Raw genomic sequence first — 20,549 nt, 5'->3', positions numbered from 1 at the left:
AGGAACAAAAAAGGAGCCAATATACACCCCTGGCGAACACCTTCGGTCGATGGTATAGACTTTGTCTTCTCCCCGGCGGGGCCAAATCTGATCCATACTGTTGTGGCCGCATGGAGTCTGCGGGGGAGGGTGACCAACGACTCTTCGAACCCTATAGACTCCATCATTTGCCACAATTTATTTCTACATACAGTATCAAAGGCACTGGATAAGTCCATGAAGGCCAAGTGGATACAACCACGCTTAGCCCTCATGTACTTACCCATGATTAATGCCAAATTTAGGCCCTGCTCGGTAGTGCCTTTTCCCTGCCTAAACCCGTATTGGGAATCAACAATAATACCAGTTGACTCGGCCCAGGTTTCCAGGCGGGCCAGAATCACCCTACCCATCAATTTACAAGACGCATCTATTAGCGATATTGGTCTGTAACAACAGGGGTCGCATTTGTTGCCCTTTTTAAATATCGGAACCAATACAGCCTCTTGCCATGAAGTCGGGATGCGTCCTACCACAACTGCTCTGAACAAAAGTAATAACAGTGGTGCCCACACCTCTATGTTATGTTTAAAAAGGTCCAGAGGGACTGAGTCCGGCCCTGGAGCCTTTAATGGGGTGCCTTTTCTTAATGCGGCCTCTACCTCAGGAAGAGTCAATGAGAGGCTAAGCATATTTGCTGACTCCAGGTTAAAATCACAAATCCCCTCATTGACAATTGGCAGGGGTGCCCCTTTTGGATTAAAAATCTTCCCATAATGTGCTTCCCAGGTGTCCCCTGGGATATGGACCTGCATAGTATCCTTTTCTTCACTTTTAAGAAAGGGCGGTTTATTACCTTCCAAAAGAGTCGGGTGTCCTTTAACTCTGAGGCTTTGCCTAAATCCTCCCATGCCTTTTTCTTTAAATCTAATTTACGCTTAATAATGACATCTCTATAGGTTTTCCGTGCCCTTCTGACCAACTCCCTATCCCGTGGGGCTTGATGTAGTCCCTTCGTTAGTCTAGATTGTGCTCTAGAACATTCTGCATCAAACCATTTACAAGTATTTCCCTTTTTTGCTCCCACAGTTTTTAGGAGGTGGGAAGCCACATTACCTAGAAGAGCCTCGAAGTTCTTGATTACTACGTCTGGCTCATTTGAGGGGGTTAAGCAAGCATCTAACCTTTGTTTGTTTGTTTTGAAAATCTCCTCCTCTAAGTGACTTACATCTACCTTATCCCACTTTAAGGTGACCCCCTGATTCTGGCTAAATTTGATTGGATGGTCCACAGACTGCGTTCTCTTGAAAACGGGACACAGACTCAGAATTAGGGGGTTATGGTCACTAGCTGGGTTTGCCTCAATCTGAAAATCATTGATAAGATGAGTATATTTTCTGGAGACTAAAGTAAAATCAATTACACTCATCTGACCTCCCGTACCATGGAAGGTAGGGATACTCAGAAACCTTGAAAAGTTGGACATATCCAGGGCACAAAGGTCATTAATCATTATAATATTATTTAAGACCTCTCCTTGTTTTGAGTGCTTAAAGTGTGCAAATGGCTGATCATTTAGATCTACTAAACCACAAACTCTGGAGCCACTAAATTTACACAAACTACAGTTAAAATAACCTACCCACATGATAAAAAGAGGAAATATAGTATTGGTTACTTTAACAATCTCATCCTGTAATTTTTCAATGACCACTGTAACATGGGAATCGAATATATTATTGTACCAATTGATTAAAAGCAAAGGCACCAGAAATAAGTCCTTAATCACAAGCAATTGGTACCATGGAGATTCCGCCAGTGTGACAGTTTTTATCCTATTATGCTTTACCGAAATAGCTTTCATAAGACCGCCCTTGGCTCTTCCAGCATGTGAGGGTTCAGCACAAACATTGAAAATTTGATAGCCATCCAGGCCAAGGTCCCCTCTGCTCCAAGTCTCCTGGAGGCAGATTATATCGAAAGATTCGACAAATTTTAACCATACCGGGTCCTCTAACCTCCGTGAGAGACCAGCTATTTTCCATGAGATCAAGCGAAAGGAGTAACCCTCAACCAAACTATCTACTTCCTCCAGGGGTACTGTAACTTTCAACTGGGTTGTGTCGCTCACTCTCGGAATTGCTACCATTAGGCTAGTGTCTGCAGCCAGAGGGACCGATTCTACCTGTCTGATGTTAACTCTCCCACCCTGTGGTGGGGTACAGTCAAGAGGCGCCCGATCTCCAATCAAAGGCCCGTTTGATGCTGGTGGTCAATCAACCATCTCCAGACAGCTATACCTGTTCGTAGTTGGGATTCCTCTCCAGGTATCCCTAAAAACTGGTTCCCTAATAGGATATCTGGTGGAATTTCTTCCCCAATCCTCCCTGGTATGATATCTGGTGGGATTACCTCCCCAATCCTCCCACTCTCTTCCTAAGTCTCGGTGGCCTACTCTATGCCAATTCTCTTCATTGGCTAAATCATTTTGGGACCCAGGGGGATAAAAAAAGAGAGTTGTTTTGTATCTATGCCTTTGTTGTTGTCTTGGGTACCCCATGAACAAATATGATTCACTGTGCGTGGATCCTTAAAATGAACTAGGACGCAGTCACCCTGGATTGATTTCCTTCCATGCCCCACCCAAGAAGCCCTTCGAACCATTAGGATCTTACTCGTCCAATAGGGTGGTAATGGTCGATTTTTATTAAGCCAATATTGGACCTTGTTCTTTAGTGCCCAGGTAGGTTCCACTGTGGTGTTTAGCAACTCCGGGACGCCAGTCATCACCACCACAAAGGGGCTAGCCTCGGGGGGGAGATTAACAGTGAGTCTACTATTGGGAACTCCCCTGTAAGAATCCCTATTAACGTCTGTCGGAGGAGCTTTGGGGGTATTACTAAACCTCCTGACCTGCGCATTGGGTTCTTTGGGGTTATCTATAGTTTTCTTCTCTGCTGCTGCAGGGGTTTTTGATGTTACATTTAGCCCTGTTGCCGCAGTTTTTGTTACTTGTGGACCCGCTGATTTAACGGTAAATAGTTTGTTTCCCCCAATCTTTGATATCCCAGGAGTTGATGTTTTTTTTCTTTTTGAGAGGGCAGTTAATTCAGATAGATGTTTTTCAATATGCTGTAATCTAATTTCTACCGGGGAGAGATAAGATTTAAATAACCCTCCCATTTGTATTAGAAGTTGGTTATCTACCACTTTGTCGTTTTCTCCCCCTACCGTATTAATCAAAGCCTCAGTGCTTTCATTTCCCAAGAACTCACTTGTTACAGGATTTGGTGGCTCAATATTCCTGTTTTCCCCCCTTCTGTACAGTTTGGAAACTCTCCCCCTGATTTTTAAGTGGCTCATGTGTCTTCTTAGCCCTTATAATTTTCCGTTTGTCCCGTTTTTTCCTTACAGCGCCCTCCCTCTTTCCCCTCAGCTGTCTTGTTGCTTCTGGTGTGGTATGAATAGATAAATCTGGAGTTCTTTCCAGTTCCAGACTTATTTGGGAGTCAGACAGAAGTTCTGATGCTGATAAGTCCACCACATTTGGTAGGCTATGCACATCAGCACAAACTTCTATGGGGGTAAGTTTCCTGACCTGCTCAGGCGTTCTAACAGTCGCAAGGTGACCCAAGGAAGATCTTTTCTCCAAAGCCAAGGCTAAGTCTTGGGATACTCTGCGTTCCAAGTCGGAAATTCCCCGATCTTTGAAGGAGTTCGCCCTTATAAGAAAGTTATCTATGGGACCTACTATCTGACCCCATTCTGCAGCTGTTTTACACCTGCTTCCACGTGTAGTCATGCTGCTGAAGTAACACAATATACAATCCCAAACTAACACTTATATTAAATAAGGAGCAGCTCAAAATATGTCAATGCAAGTGTAGAGCATACATACTATTCATTGGGCATATAAAAACAGGGTTAGAGAGGGGGCCCGGGCCGGTCTTACACGGTCTTTAACGGGCTTGAACGGGCCCGCCCTTGGCCCGGGCTTCGCCCGGCGCCGGCCCGCACGCGTCCTGCGTGCGCGGATGGAATGATGCTTAAATAATAGAAGGTGGGGCAGTGAGAGGACCAGCTGCGGCATATCACCAGCCGCTCTGAATGCTGGTCCTCGCAGTCCCGCAAAAAGCCTTAGTCACAAGGGCGCTTCCACTCCGACCCTTAGTGTCAAGATTCCGTCCCCTCAGCTGTTCCTGGCGACCTCAAGCACGAGCGGCCCCCTGCGTAGTGGGGGCCGCGAGAAGTGGTGATTTCACAGCGTGGGTGAAGCAGCACCAGTCTCTGCAAACACCGGACTCTCCCCTTCAAAAAACAACACAATAGCAGCACCCGGTAGGCGGCGTCCGTAGAGGGCTTTAACCAGGCAGAAGGTGGGGCGGGAAGAGGACCAGCTGCGGCATATCACCAGCCGCTCTGAATGCTGGTCCTCGCAGTTCTGCAAAAAGCCTTAGTCACAAGGGCGCTTCCACTCCGACCCTTAGTGTCAAGATTCCGTCCCCTCAGCTGTTCCTGGAGACCTCAAGCACGGACGGCTCCCGCATAGCGGGGGCCGCGAGAAGTGGTGATTTCACAGCGTGGGTGAAGCAGCAGCAGTCTCTGCAAACACCGGACTCTCCCCTTCAAAAAACAACACAATAGCAGCACCAGGTAGGCGCCGTCTGTAGAGGGCTTTAACCAGGCAGAAGGTGGGGCGGGAAGAGGACCAGCTGCGGCAGATCACCAGCCGCTCTGAATGCTGGTCCTCGCAGTCCCGCAAAAAGCCTTAGTCACAAGGCCCCTTCCACTCCGACCCTTAGTGTCAAGATTCCGTCCCCTCAGCTGTTCCTGGAGACCTCAAGCTCGAGCGGCCCCCGCGTAGCAGGGGCCGCGAGAAGTGGTGATTTCACAGCGTGTGTGAAGCAGCAGCAGTCTCTGCAAACACTGGACTCTCCCCTTCAAAAAGCAACACAATAGCAGCACCAGGTAGGCTGCGTCCGTAGAAGGCTTTAACCAGGGAGAAGGTGGGGCGGGAAGAGGACCAGCTGCGGCAGATCACCAGCCGCTCTGAATGCTGGTCCTCACAGTCCCGCAAATAGCCTTAGTCACAAGGGCGCTTCCACTCCGACCCTTAGTGTCAAGATTCCGTCCCCTCAGCTGTTCCTAGAGACCTCAAGCAGGAGCGGCCCCCGCCTAGCGGGGGCCGCGAGAAGTAGTGATTTCACAGCGTGGGTGAAGCAGCAGCAGTCTCTGCAAACACCGGACTCTCCCCTTCAAAAAATAACACAATAGCAGCACCAGGTAGGCGGCGTCCGTAGAGGGCTTTAACCAGGCAGAAGGTGGGGCGGGAAGAGGACCAGCTGCGGCAGATCACCAGTCGCTCTGAATGCTGGTCCTCGCAGTCCCGCAAAAAGCCTTATTCACAAGGGCGCTTCCACTCCGACCCTTAGTGTCAAGATTCCGTCCCCTCAGCTGTTCCTGGAGACCTCAAGCACGAGCGGCCCCTGCGTAGCGGGGGCCATGAGAAGTGGTTATTTCACAGCGTGGGTGAAGCAGCAGCAGTCTCTGCAAACACTGGACTCTCCCCTTCAAAAAGCAACACAATAGCAGCACCAGGTAGGCGGCGTCCGTAGAGGGCTTTAACCAGGCAGAAGGTGGGGGGGGAAGAGGACCAGCTGCGGCAGATCACCAGCCGCTCTGAATGCTGGTCCTCGCAGTCCCGCAAAAAGCCTTAGTCACGAGGGCGCTTCCACTCCGACCCTTAGTGTCAAGATTCCGTCCCCATAGCTGTTCCGGGAGACCTCAAGCACGAGCGGACCCCGCGTAGCGGGGGCCGCGGAAGTGGTGATTTCACAGCGTGGGTGAAGCAGCAGCAGTCTCCAAACACCGGACACTCCCCTTCAAAAAACAACACAATAGTATTCAGTAAACCAAAATCAATTCTGTACCTAACAGAACCAACTTTTCCCACATTCTTGTACTCTCAGGTTCTGAGGGGCACTGGGTCACCCCGTTATACTAGATGTACATGTGATATGAGGCACACATCAATCAAGTTATTCATAGGCCTGGGTATTATGTAGGAGTCAAAGAGCATATTAGTTCCACTGTGGAACTCTTCTTGAGATGCTTAAAGTGTTTAACTGACAGCTTTCTTTTTGCTCATCTGCACTATTCCTAATTTTCAATGTACGATCAGCATGAACAAACTTCCATTCGTGTTTATACTTTAATTTATTTGTGTAACTGCAACATCACAGCTGTGTCCATTAACATATATGAGTTTATATTGATGTGCTATTTTCACATGAATGGACTTTTGCAGTAGACAAATATGCTTTATTAATTACTTTGGCTGTGGGAAATGTCTGGTTTCTTGGACTCAGCAAATGTACCATATTTAGGGCCAAATTACAAACTTTGCTGAGTAGTTTTTCTGCACCTTATTCTCTTGAAATACAACTTTACAGATTACAAGTACTACCAGATGAGAAATCACATCAATTGTTACCAGATGAGATTCAGCACCTGGTACTAACACGCCTAATAAATAATACTGCAAGCTTTTTGTCACAACCCACCAGCTAAAAGCAGAAGACAGTGCCAATGAAAAATTGGGATATTAAAACACAAGGTGGAAGTGAAATGCATTAGGAAGTTATTAGAACATGCCTCCTTGAAATCAAAAGAGGCCTCTCCCCATCAAGAAATTTCTCTGGTCTTGTTATGAGAGCACGATCATTTAAAATTTCTGTTAATTGTATAATTGCGGCAGAGGCAGTAATTTAGCTCTAGCTGAAGACACCTTAGCGCTTGTTAGCTTAATCTGTAACATAACATATGTTTGTAAAGCACACGTTCACCCAGGGCATCTTGGCGCTGAATAACGTGGGCCTCATTTATGAAAAGTGACGCATCGCTGCGTGAAAACAGCGATGCGTCACTTTTCACTGCGCACTCCTTGCGACACCAATGATGCATCATATTTAATGTGTGACGCATCATGTCGCAAGGAGTTACAGATACGTCAGTATTTCTGACGTGTCTGTAAGCGCAAAAGTGACGCATTGCTGGAGTGTGTCACACACGTGACGTAACTCCAGCAATGCTCCCTTTCACATGGGGCAAGCCCCATGTGAAAGGGCATGCGTCAGTCTTACGCCTGCTGTGAGGCAGGCGCAAGATTTTGACGCAACGGCGTCCTAAAAGTGACGCAGTGAAATCTCATAGATTTCACTGCATCACTTCTACGACCCTTCCTTGCGTCAATACGCCCCCCTTGCATACATTATACCTGGCGCAGGTATAATGTGGCGCAGGGGTTACAAAGTGACGCATCTACCTAGATGCGTCACTTTGTAAATAAGGTGCAACAAGGCACATTATTTACGCTGCTGGTGCGTCCCAAAAAATGACGCACCGGCGGCGTAAAAGTGACGCACGGCCTCATAAATGAGGCCCCAGAGGGGGGACCCAGGGAGAGTCAGGGGCGAGCTGGTCTCTCCCTGGGCGTGTTCGCGCGAGAATCAGTTAAGCAGGTGGGGTTGATTGGGGGGAGGTATTAAAGGGAAGTCAGGCTGGCGGTTGGGCACGGCGTTAGAGGGAGGCAAGGGAAGGGAGGTTCTTTTTGCCCCGCCCGCTTACTGTTCTCCGTCAGGGGGGCCATGGAGGAGGCGGCGGAGGTCGGGCGGGCTGTCCGGGCGCTTTACGACGCCGGGTGCTAGGACCTCAGGTTGCCTGGGAGTGCCGGCGGTAGGCGTGGGTTGGTTCGGCCGGCCCCTTTCTCCCCCCCCCCTCTCGCAAGGCTGCTGAGGGCGGGCCGCGGGCGGCGGCTGCTGGTGTCGCTTGACATGGACGACGAAGGCGGCGGAGGGGCCGCCATGCCGGCGGCTTTCCAGATGCCGGCCCAGGTTCCTGCTGACTCGGGGACCCCGCCGGCGACCCGGGCGCCCGCCAGCAGGTAGGCCTTTGCCTTTGTGAGTTGCTGAATTGTGTGGGGCGCCCGGGGGGTGGGCGGGGTCGCTCCGTGGGCCGGCAGGCCCCGCGTATGTTTGGGTCCCCTCCTGTCAGGACCAGGAAGTCTCCTGTTGTTGCTGGGGGCCCGGCGAGGGCGGAATTTTCGGCCCTACGTGCCTCACCGGGACACATGTTCATGCTCCTCTCGCCGTGGGCCCCTCACCCTTCAGTGCCTGGTTTGTCAGGCGGGGCTTCGCCCCATTTGGGTGATTGGGCAGCGCTCCCCGCCGCCTCGCTCCACCCCTGTGCTTGGGCCAAGCCCTCCTGCATTTTACCCCAGCAATTTGGCCCAGGGCTGCCCAGAATTGCCCCCACCCCCTTTTTTTGCTGTACTTCTCTTCCCCCCCCCCCTCGGCCCCCCCCCTGGCTCATGGTTTCTGGTTCCGCTGCCCCCCCCCTTGTTTCCCTCCAGCCTCTGGCCATGGTGGGCGTCCTCTGTCACCAGCCCGGTGTTGTTCCCGGCTCGCCGCGGGATGCCTGCCGCCCCCCGGGGTGGGTTCGGCGCCCGGGTTGGGTGGTGCCCCTGGGTTGGCGCCGGTTGCTGGGTCCTCTTGGGGTGTTTCCCTTGCCTCTGTGGGGGGGAGGTAGTTTTTGCGGATTTTTCGGTCTGGTTTGAGCGGCCGCAGTTTTCGAGCTGTTCCTCCGGCTGAGCGGCTGAGGACTGTTTCTTCGGGCTTGGGAGCTGTCCCTACGGCTGTTTCCAGTGGTGGGATCACGGGAGAGGGATCTGGAGCGGATCTCTCTTCTGGAAGTTTTCTGCGCGCGCGGAGCTTTCATGATGTTGACTGGCAGTTTTCTGATGGGGGAATTGTTGATGGGGCGCTGCCAAGTGGCAGGGCAAAAGTTTTCAATTTTCTGGGAAGATTTCTATTTGGATGTACAAGATGATGAATGGGTAGGTGGGGAGTTTGCGGGGTAAGGGAATTGGGCTTTTGGCAGCACGGGCCCAGAGGGGTGGGCTGGGGCAACCCCCTGTTTCTCGTATTTTTGCAGGAGTCATGTGGGACCACGCGGCGGTAAGTGACACAGGGGGAGTGGGCTAGCTAACTGGATGGTTCAGCGGAAGTCGGCACAGTTGCCGGGAGGTAAAGATGGTCCGTGTGGAACCCTAGGGAGAGTCTCCCTGTTACGAGTACCACATCGTTTTGGTACAGGGGATGGGGTTCTTGGTGAGCGAGTCGCTCTGGCAACGGGGCTTGAGCGGCCTGTGAGTTTTTGAATGTTTCTGATGTGCAATCTACAAGGGATGTTTCTACAGTTGGGGATGGGGTGGCTGTAAAAAAAAAAAATAAAATAAAAAAATTGTCACGCAGCAAGGGAGAGTCTCCCTGTTAAGAGTATAAGATTAATTGGTGCGGGGGATGGGATTGTTGGTGAGCGAGTCGCTCTGACACTGCGGCTTGAGCGGCCGTGGTTTTGAATGTTTCTACTATGCAACCTACGGGGGAAGATTTTCTACAGTTTGGGGATGGCGTGGCTGTTCAAAACATGGTTGCGGAGGATAGTATCCTGCCAAACCGATTGCCACGAGTGTGTGCAGTGTGGGGGGGGGGGCGGCATGCTCTCACACAGTGTTTTCACGGACTGCGGGTTGCAGGACGGGGGAGGGGTTCAGGGGGTAGGTGACAACCTCCGCACTTTGCACATGAGGGCTCCTACCCCTATTGAGCAGCACATTCTGATTCTGCGGTTGGTGGACTATCCTGACTTTGAGGCTGCTGCGATTTTGTTCTGGGTTTTTCAGGGTTGGGTTTCGGTTTGGTTATCAGGGTCTCCGGGTGGGGTGGTGGTCTGACAATCTGCGGTCGGTGAGGGAGTGCTCTCAGGTTTGTGCAGCAGAAGTTGGATGCTGAGGGATCGGTTTGCAGGTCCTTTTTCTGAGTTGTCCTCTCTCTGATTGGATCGTCTCTCCACTGGGGGGCGGTCCCCAAAGGGTGATGGGGGAGTTTTCACCTCCTCCATCGTCGGTCCTGGCCTGGAGGGTGCATCCGTCACCGAATTCATTGACCCAGCTGCCTCAACCGTGCCCTATGCTTCAGGGGATGACGCCTTACGGCTCGTTCGCTGGGCAGGCGTTGGGGGTTTTTTGCTGGCAAAGAGTGACATCAGTCGGCTTTCCGGCTCCTTCCGATCCCTCAGTGGTTTTTGTTGGGTCTCTTTGGTATGCATTTTGGGGGATGTTTTTATGTTCATAAAGTATTACCCATGGGCTGCTCGGTGTCATGTTCCCTCTTTGAGACCCTCAGTACCCTTCTGCAGTGCGCTTCAATTTTTGTCAGCGGCTGCTTCTTGGTCTGCCATTACCTTGATTAATTTCTTTTACAAGGGGGGGTGGGGGGTCAGTCCGGGCAGTATCAGGCGGCTTTGGTAATCTTTCGGCTTTGACCGGGGTTTGGGCTTTCCTCTGGCGCCGGTTACGGCCGAAGGTCCCTGTACATCTCTGAATTTCTTCGGGATTGCGATTGATACCGCGACTATGCTGCTGCGCTTGCCTGCTGCTATCGTGCGGGAGATGACTGATTTCATACGCTTGGTGTTGGGAGTCCACGAAGTGGGCGGCGGAACGTACGGAAACTTTTGGGGTGCCTCAATTTTGCTTGTTGGGTCGTTCGGGCGGGTAGGACGTTTTTTGTCGACATCTGGGCCTCTCGATGTCAGGCGCCGGCATTCCTCATCATTCGTGTGCGCCTTACAACTGCTGTCCGTGCTGATTTGACTATCTGGTTGCGTTTCCTGCAAGATGTCAGTGGCGTGTCCTTGTTTTTTGCGGATGAGGACATGGTGTGGCAGGTGGCAGCTTTTTCACGGATGCATAAGGAGCTCATGGCTTCGGCATATTGGGAAGGTCGTTGGTGCGCGGCTGCTGGCCAGTGCGCGGGAAAGGATACGGTCGCAGCATTGCGTTTTTTGGAACTCTTCCCGTTGTGGGTTGCTCTGTGTATCTGGGGGGGGGGGGAATTCAGATTCGCGCCGTATTGTTTCATGTGGCCAATATAGCGGTAGTTGACCTTGTTCACCAACAAAGAGCCCGCGATTTGCGTGTGCTACAGCTCCTGTGCGGCTTCGTGTTGCAGTGTTTCTCAACTGCATATTGCCTTGGAGCTCGGCATGCTCCGGGAGCCATTAGTTGTGTCGCTGATTCTTTATCTCGCTTTCAAGGGTCCGTATTCCGCGAGTGGGCTCCCGGGCCGGATCTGGCACTAACGGCAATTCCACGGTACGTATGGGACTTTGGGAATTGAGGGTCCGCCATTTTGGTAGCACATTCCGTAGCTGCCTCTGCACGGCGGATTTCTTTGAAGGCCTGGCCTGAGTTTTTTGCAGTTTGGTGGGGATGGCAGGTACGGTCAGGGCTGGGTTAGCTGATGCACAATTTTTATTGCGGTTTGTTTTACGTTTAGCGACCTAAGGCCTTTCCCTCACGATGATTTCGGTTGGCAGGGGTGTCTTTTTATGGTCAGCTTTGGTGGGGGAGGGTTTTTCGGTTGGGGGGGGGGTATTGTTTCGTACAGTTCTGAAAGGGTGGGTAGGCTCCGGGCTGGTGGTTGGAAGCTACGGCGGCCGGTGCCCCTTTGATTTGATTCATTTGCTTTTATCGCACTGGGAGGTGTGCTGCTATGATGCTTTGGAGTGCCACAGAAATTTCGTTTGTGCTTTGTGTGGGTATTCTTCAGGGCATTTCGGGCCTCTGATCTGCTGGGTTTGAGGGGTTGAGTGGGGGAGGGTCCACGGCGAGGTGGTGGGGGGACCATGTCAGGGTACGCCTGTGGCCGAGTATGTCCAACACTGATCAGATGGGGAGGGGTAGGTGGGGTGTTTCTGGGTAGCAGCGGTGTGTATGCATGCTGCCCTGTGGGGGACTGGGAGGTTTTTGTGTCTTCTCCTCGCCGTATCTCGGGGGACAAAGTTTTTGTCATACTGATGGCGGTCCCATCCTTGTTTCTCAGTGTTAGCTGTCCTCCGCAAGGTTTTGTTGGAGAAAGTAGTCCGCCTTTGCTTTGCCGGACCTCTCTTTTTCCCCTAGGTCTTTGGCCCCAGTCGCTGGATAAATAAGGGGGTGTGGATCCTGGGCGCTCTTTTGTTAAACTGGCTGCTATAGTCGCTGCGCGTCAGCTTTGTGGGAGATCTCTTGGTTTCAGCAGTCTGACACTTGAAGTCTCCTGGCATGGCGCAGGGGGCATGCGTTTGGGCGGTATTTTCCTGCTTTGGCTTCTATGGTTTCACAGGGTTGGGGGGGGGCCCTTCGGGTCTACTGGTGCTGCATGTTGGTGAATTTGACTTAGTTTCTCTATCAGGTTTGACCTTGCTAAAGTTCATGTATCATGATCTCGTAGTCCTCAAGAGCACATGGGTGAGCACCATGGTGATATGGACGGAGTTCGTGCCTCGATTGCGATGGCCTGGGGCAAGGAGCTATTCCGCCATGGAGAAGGCAGGACGCAATGTGAAGAGAACGATACGACGTTTTGTCATCATTTATGTATATACAGTTGGCTCATCATAATTGGAATATTTCAGGGAAGTATGTATTCTGTGTGGACGGGGTCCATCTATCTGCATTAGGCAGTTCTTTTTCCTTCTGGAGCTTAGAGATTTACTTGCCACAGTTCTTCAGGTGCAGTTGTGGGGTGCTCCTTCCCTTCCTTCTTTGGGTGGGGCAGGAAAACGCTAAAGGTTTTCCTGGGTGGCGGTTTTGGCTAGTGGGGTGGGCAGCCTGGAGCGGGTTGGCCATCCTGAAGGGTAGCTCGTTGGGTAATCCTGGGGGTATTAGTCAAGAGTTAGTTTCGGGTTCTGTTAGGTAGGGAGTTTAGGCATAATGTGTAGATTGGAATTTTATGATATAAATAAATAATGAATGTGTTCAAGAAATGTATTATGCACCTGTCTTAAAATAAAGTGGCCTTTCTTGCTCCTTGAAGAAGTGTGGACAGTGATTTCTTGCGCGATGTTTATTGTTACCCAACTCAATGGTACTCATTTGATCGACCCCAGAAGGATGAAAGGCTGAGTGGACCCTCCATGATTTTTTTTTCAAAACATATTTTATTGACTTTTTATGGTACCATGTGGGCTGCAGCCCGACATATATGAATTTAAGACAAGATAATGCAAAAGTACCAAGCTTGTAAACAAAATTATCTACAGTTTGCATATATAACGACAACGAGAAATTTGCACAGACATTTCCATTCCACATACAAGGGTATGTTTGAGTAAAGTGTTTCTTCCCTAATGCCATGTAAAATAAAGGAATTGGTGCCATTACTTGCGCTGGGAATGCGTTTAGTTTGCATGTGTAACACAATGATGTCCATTTTATTGAAAGGTGCTGTGTGTGGTTCTCTGTGTCTCCTCTCTGTCATTTTATGGAAAACTGCAAAGGTGTTGCTGCTGGTGGGGGTGTTTTAGGTTTCGCATGCAGTGATAGTGTCATTGGTAATAGTGTTATGTGTTTCTCTGCTTCTTTTTACAATGAAAAGTTCAATCTTGACTGAATTAATGAAACACTTAATAGTGATAAGAGTTGAAGCAGTGTCCTGGCAATAAGAACGCTAGTGGCAAAGTGAACTAGGGGAAGAGACAAGTTTTAAGGCCGTTGCAAAAAATGGTTGCCTTCTGAGAGTAGGTTGTGCAGGAGGAATGTATGATTATACCACGCATACAAATACCACGCATGGCTTTACCACGCGAATTTTACTTCGCAAGTGGCTTTACCACGCTGGAATTTTCAACGAAGGATTATACCACGCATATAACGTAATGAAGCACCCAACGTCCATCAAGCACAAATGACACTGAAATAAACACAATGATACTAATAGGTTAAAAAAATATGCGTTACGTAGTGACAGCGTTTGTCTTTTGTCACTTTCACTGACCCTCTAAAAACGTGTCCCCAAGCAAGATGGAAGAAAAATTCGACGAAGAAGGTCAATTGTTATTAAGAAAAAAGCATTTTAAAATACACTTTTAGTCACCATTTGAACCAGTTTTTAAAACAGATTAAAACACATATTTTATTTCAAATTACCGTTGTCACTCAATTAACATATATAAAGAGCTGTCCACCATTTTCTTATCAGTGGTTCGCCGCTACCTAGAGAGTAAACACTGTTGTGAGCAACTGGAGAAAGAAGGATACATTTTAGACCGTTACTGCCATCTACTGACCAAAGTAAGTACACGTTTTAACACACATTTAATAATATAAACGAATAGTAAATCTGGTAAAAGATTTAACAAAATGTATTTTAATTTTATCATAACAGAACTTATCTGAGGAGAGTGACAATTGCTTTCAACTGAAAAAAATATCGCAAAAGTAAGGAAAACATGTATTCCTTTTTTTTAGCTTGATTTTGTCAAAATGTCACAGAAACCATGTTTCCAAAAAGCAATGTATGCCATAATGTCCGTGAAAGATGATATATGTCTAGAATTAACTCAAATTGAAAAGTAACTAATAAATTATTATTAATTTGATGAGTAGAGAGCAAAGAACATGTTGGGGCATATTTACAATTACTGGTGCATACCTGCAAATTAGCAGGGATGCTCCAGTAATTGTGCGCCATGCCTCCGCCACCCATGATGCGCCGCATTTACAATGCGGCGCACCATGGGGCAAAAACGGTAAAGGTGTCGCATTGTTGGAGTTGCGTCGCATGTGTGACGCAGCTCCAGCAATGCTCTGTGACCCATTTTACTAATGCTGCGGCAAGCCTTACGCCTGCTTCAAGCAGGCGCAGGGTTTGACATAGCATTGGCCTAAAAGTGAGTGAGTGATATCTTGTAGATTTCACTCAGCCACTTTTATGAGGCGTTCCTGCGCCAGAACGCCCCCCCCTGCACCGGAACGCCTGCTTAAAGCAAAGAACTTTAAAACGTGACGCAACTCCCAGATGCATCACGTTGTAAATAGCCCGCACCATGGCGCATCTTTTGCGCCGCCGCTGCGTCACAAAAGTGACGCAACAGTGGTGCAAAAGAGGCGCAAGGGGTTTGTAAATCTGCCCCAAAGTAACTAGTCAATATTTTGATATTAAAATGCTTGTGTTTTTAAAATTCTGTCTTTTTGTAATATTTCCACTGAGTATAAAAATGCATGGGTTTTGAAATTTAAAATATATAATTATTTTACTTTATACTGAATCGGATAAAGAAGCAGTTTAAAAAAAAAAAAAAGCAGGTATGAACTAATTTTCTGCAGGAAAGATGTTTGGCCATTGTCTATTGGCAAAATATTTCATTCTTAATCAGACTGGTACTTAGCTCAGGGAATATGATTGGGCATTGTTTTGTAGACAGATTTACTATTCATACACCGCTGTGTACTTACCTCAGGGTAGGTGTTGCACAAAGTTTGGGAGCTAGATCAAGGGGCCGATTATGATGGCGGACGGACCTGAGTCCGTTCGCTACCATAGAGTAGGAGGGACCGTCCGCAGGGGCAGCAGCGGTCCCTCCGTGTAGATTAGGATGTGACCGCCAGGGTGGCGGTCACATCCTTTATCTTTAACATTGCGGCGGGTGCAGCTACAATGAAATGTAATATTTCTAATTTAGAATTTTAAAATATGCTATGTCTTTATTTTTCTAACAAGAAATCAGACAAAGAACCATTACCGTCAATCAAAAATCTGGTAAAAGGAAGAACATCTTAAGAGATCAGTTGCATGAAAGACAAATACAACCAATCTTCAGGTACAAATAAATCAACTTATTAATTTGCCTTATCTAATTTTAAAAGTTATACTGGTGCAATGATGTAACTGTTTTTTGAGAGCACATTTTCCAATTCTTACTCTGCTTCAAACTTACCTCAGGGAGGATGTTGGGTATTAACTGGGGTCAAGTTTTATTATTTTTAGACAGCTGAGTGCTTTCATTTAGGTAGATGTTGGACAGAGTATGTGGACCAGATTAAGTAGTCTTAAACCACCATGGACTTACCTCAGAAAAGTTTATGGACAATGTATGTGAGCCAGATTAACTATTCTTATTATGCTGAATAATTAACTTATGGAAGGTGTTTGTTGATACATATTAAATTTTCAAAATACGTTACAACAAATAAATGTAATATTTCTAAATTGTAAAATATACTATGTCTTTGTTTTTTAAAACAGATATCTCCATTACCGTCAATACATAAACTGGAAAAAGGAGGATCAACTTAAAACATCAGTTGCATGAATACATCCAAATTTCAGGTATAAATGAAAGAACCTTTTAATTTGTCTTTTGTATTTTTAAAACCAATACTGGTTCAACAATCTAACTCTGTTTTCTGAGAGCACGTTTTTTAATTTTTACACTGTTAAAAACTTACACCAGGGAGAGTGTTAGGCTGAGTCTGGGGTCAAGTTTTACAAATCTAACTCCGCAGGATACTTAAATTAAAGAAGATGCTGATTAGTGTTGAAGAGCCAGATTAACAATACATAAACCACTCGTTACATACCTCAGGGAAGGTGTTAGTCAGTGATTGGGGGCCTGATTTACTATTCTTACTCCGCTGGGTACTTACCTCATGGTAGATGTGATGGTGTTTGTTAGCATCTTTGCGCCAGATTTACTATTCTAACTCCATCGGTTACTTACCTCTGGGAAGGAGTAGGTAGGTGAATGGGGGTAGATTTACAATTCATACTCCGCTGGGTACTTACCTGAGGATAGGTGTTGGACGGTGTCTGGGAGCTAGATTTAGTATTCTTACTCCGCTAGGTACTTACCTCAGAGAAGATCTTTGTCAACATATAATAACTTTACTAAGAAAGATACAACAGAGAAGTGTAAAATGTCTAAATAATAATTGTTTAAAATATGCTATGTCTTTTTAACCAGATATCGCAAAGAGAACCATTAACATCAAACCATAAACTAGAAAAAGGAAGAACAGCTTACAACATCTGTTGCAGAAAGAACAAAACATCCAATATTCAGGTATAAATTAAACAACCTTTTAATTTACCTTATCTTTTTAATTAAACCTCTAATAAAACAACCATCTTACTTCGTTTTTTTAAATTAAGGATTTTTATAGTAATATTAGAAAATAATGAAACAGTTAAACAAACTTAAAAAAACAATTTAAAATTTGCAGATTAACCAATAATTTTATGATAACTATTCTAATCCTATTATTAATACATGTAATTGCAGCTACGTCTACAACATTGACCTGGAAAACCAAACAGACTGGAAAAGAGAATACAAAGGAAAGCAACACATACAGCAATACTATTGGAAACGTAACTTCACCGCAGAAGAACAAAAAAATGCAAGCCTCAGGTACAATCGAAAACATTTCTGAAAAACAAATCTATAATTAACTTTTTTTAATCAGATATTAAAACTGTCAATATGCATCCTGTCTCAACACATGCCTTTTATTCGGGGGGGGAAATCCCCCCAACCCCCCTTTCTGATTTGTAAGCTTTTTTGGGGGGGGGGAAAACCCCCCCAAACCCCCTTTTATAATTTTTCCACGCATGAGTTACAACGCGTATTCCATTACCATGCATAACTGTTACCACAAAAAAACCTTAAAAACCAAATCTTTACAATGATTTTCATTGAAAACGCAGGCATGATATATTATTATTTTTTATATATATATATAAAACGCATCACAAAGAGACTTTTTTGGGGGGGGAGACCCCCCCAACCCCCCTTTTTAAATTTCCTTTAAAACACATGCCTTTACTACGTATCTTGTAGTAAATGTATGCGTGATAAAGGCTATTAGTGGTAAGTAACCACCCATGCGTTATAATGCATGTGTGGTTATGGTTATGGGTGGAAACAGTTGTGTTAAAGTGTCTGAATCCAGTTTTTATTGATTTGTTTAAACTAAATCTTGCATCCATTCTAAAACAGAAAAAATCTTGATTTTAGTAATTTTATTTAGATACCATAAATTTTCTGTACAGAAAAACACAAGTAGTTTTAAAAAAATAAAACCTCATTTATCATCCTCTTCTATTTACAGGATCATCAACAGATAATTCAAGTCGCCGAGCAAATTACGTTCAATCTAAGAGGGGTAACAGGCTATTAAAATTTGGTGGCTACATTTACTGTAAAGATCGTTTAACTGAGCCCAGGAGTCATTGGAGGTGCGTAGAATATTTCTCATCACATTGCAAAGGCAGAGCGGTTACTCTGGGAGACATAGTGGAGAGGTCCACAGAGCATAACCACTCTGCCTCTGCAATGGAGATTGAAGTAAGGGAAAATCTACAGCAGATACACTTTTTGGCAGCCACCTCCAATGAACCCTGTGGCTCAGTTTTACGGGAAGTTGCACAAAACATCCCCATGCATGTTGCCAGTAATATGCCCACAATCTCCAATTTAAGGCGCATGATTCAAAGAACAAAACAGGCCATCAATCCACATGCAATAAGACCACAAACTTTCTCCGATATTAACATCCCCCCAGAACTAACTGTGACTTTTACTAATGAAACATTCCTTTTACATGATAATGATAATCCTCAAAAATGTCTTCTAATCTTTTCTACAACACGTAATTTGGCCACTCTTGGAAATACAGAAATTTGGATGATGGACGGCACATTTAAATCTACCCCCCATCCTTTTAACCAAATTTATACTATTCATGGTAATATTAACCACACAACTATCCCCTTAGTATTTGGTTTGCTGCCTGACAGACAATCTTCGACTTACACTGAGTTTTTATCAGTTATAAAAACCAAAACTCTCAACAAAAGTCCTCGGAAAGTAATAATTGATTTTGAGATACAAATGATTAATACTATTTGTAAATTATATCCAGACACCCAAATTCAAGGTTGTTTTTTTCACTTTTCTCAGGCGTATTGGAGAAAAATACAGAAAACATCCTTAGCCGAAGATTATATGTCAGACAGCAAACTACAATACGAGTTAAAAAAACTAACAGCTTTGTGTTTTGTTCCTCCTGATTTTGTAGATGACTTCTACACTGCAATTATACAATCAGAATATTTTATAGCAAATGAAGAGAAATTGGCACCTCTTTTAAATTATTTTGAGGGAACCTGGATTGGCAATCTTAGCAGGTCAGGTAGCAGGAGGAAGCCAAGGTTCCCCATTGAGTGGTGGAACTGCTACTTAACTTGCTTAGAGGGAGGAGCAAAAACGAACAATTCCATCGAAGGATGTCATAACTCTTTTAATAAAGCCATAGGTAGGAGTCATCCAAACTTTTATCATTTCTTAGAAATTTAAAAAAAAGAACAAAGTTTTCAAGAAATGAGGATGGCTCAGTCACTTTCAGGTATGCTAAATCCTCGAGTGACACGACGTAGCCGAGAGATTACTGAAAGACTTCAATCAAAACTCCAACAATTTCCTTTAATGGGCACGTCTGACTACCTTGAAAGTATTGCATATATTCTTCATTTCTAACATGTGAATTGATCGCCTGTTTTACAATTCTCCCAAAAGTTATAATTGACATTTTTCAAAATTGACCCAAATATCAAATAAAAATTACTTTTCCTATCTTACCAACTAGCACAAATTTTTTGAACTGACGTCACATCAATTTTGGATCAATATGTTTAATTTGAAACACTTTTCTTTAAATTTCTTTTTCAAATTAACAAAGTTAGGCTAGGTATGAATAAAAGAATGTTTCTGAGTTCATCTACAATAACTTTCTTGAACAATTTATTAGTCAGAAAATAATTGTTCCAAAGTGTGTATATTATGGCAACCTGCATGGGGATCAAAGTGTAGTTCTTAAAAATAAAAAATGATACTCACCACAGAATTTGAAATTAACGTACAGAACTTTCCTTACAGTAAATGTACCTTCCAAATGTTATAATGTATTTGGTAAAAAAAGAACAAAACCTAACCGGACCCCGTCTTCATGCCATTGCATGCTGAGAGGAACCACCGACTACAGAATCAAATGTGAAACAATTAGTGACTACGAAGTATCTATAAAATTAGAATGAACTATTATAACGATTAAACTGAATTCCAAATGGATTAATATATCATATTAAGAAAATATTTACTAATGTTTTTGTTTTAAAATAAAAATTTGTTGTGCATTATTACAAATTTATTGATCTCTTTTTCTGAAAAATATTTTAATATTTACTCAAATAAATAATTTTTTTTACTGAACAATATCTTAATTTATTTTCTTAATTCATTATTTAATCTTAGATTCTATTTTATATTTGATTTGTAAAGATTTAAAATGTGCATGATTGTATTAATAATTGCATTGATCCATTGCTTATAATGTTAATTGATTGTACAACATTTTTAAAACATTTGGATTTAATACCTGGTTATTAAAACACTACCCCACCCAATACCCCTATACCCCAAGCATCCCGCTCCTAAAAGTTAGCGTAGAAATTTCTTGTTGAATACACTTCTTGTTTTTGTCATAAATAAGGAGTAGCCACTTACAAATTAATACTCAGGTATTTTTTGCCAACTATGAAAAAAAATACCTGGGTATTAAAACACTACCCCACCCAATACCCCTATACCCCAAGCATCCCGCTCCTAAAAGTTAGCGTAGTAATTTCAAG

At 45.3% G+C, this 20,549-nt stretch overlaps 1 pseudogene; it reads left to right on the top strand.

Moving 5' to 3' along the window:
- LOC144784037 (uncharacterized) overlaps positions 1-19,439 on the top strand; it is an 80,382-nt pseudogene extending 60,943 nt beyond the window's left edge.
- The last annotated feature ends 1,110 nt before the right edge of the window (positions 19,440-20,549 follow it).

This window comes from Lissotriton helveticus, chromosome 10, assembly GCF_964261635.1.
Source record: "Lissotriton helveticus chromosome 10, aLisHel1.1, whole genome shotgun sequence".
In the NCBI taxonomy this organism is placed as follows: domain Eukaryota; kingdom Metazoa; phylum Chordata; class Amphibia; order Caudata; family Salamandridae; genus Lissotriton; species Lissotriton helveticus.
The sequence above is the reverse complement of the archived record's forward strand: the minus strand, read 5'-3'. Positions and strand labels throughout refer to the sequence as shown.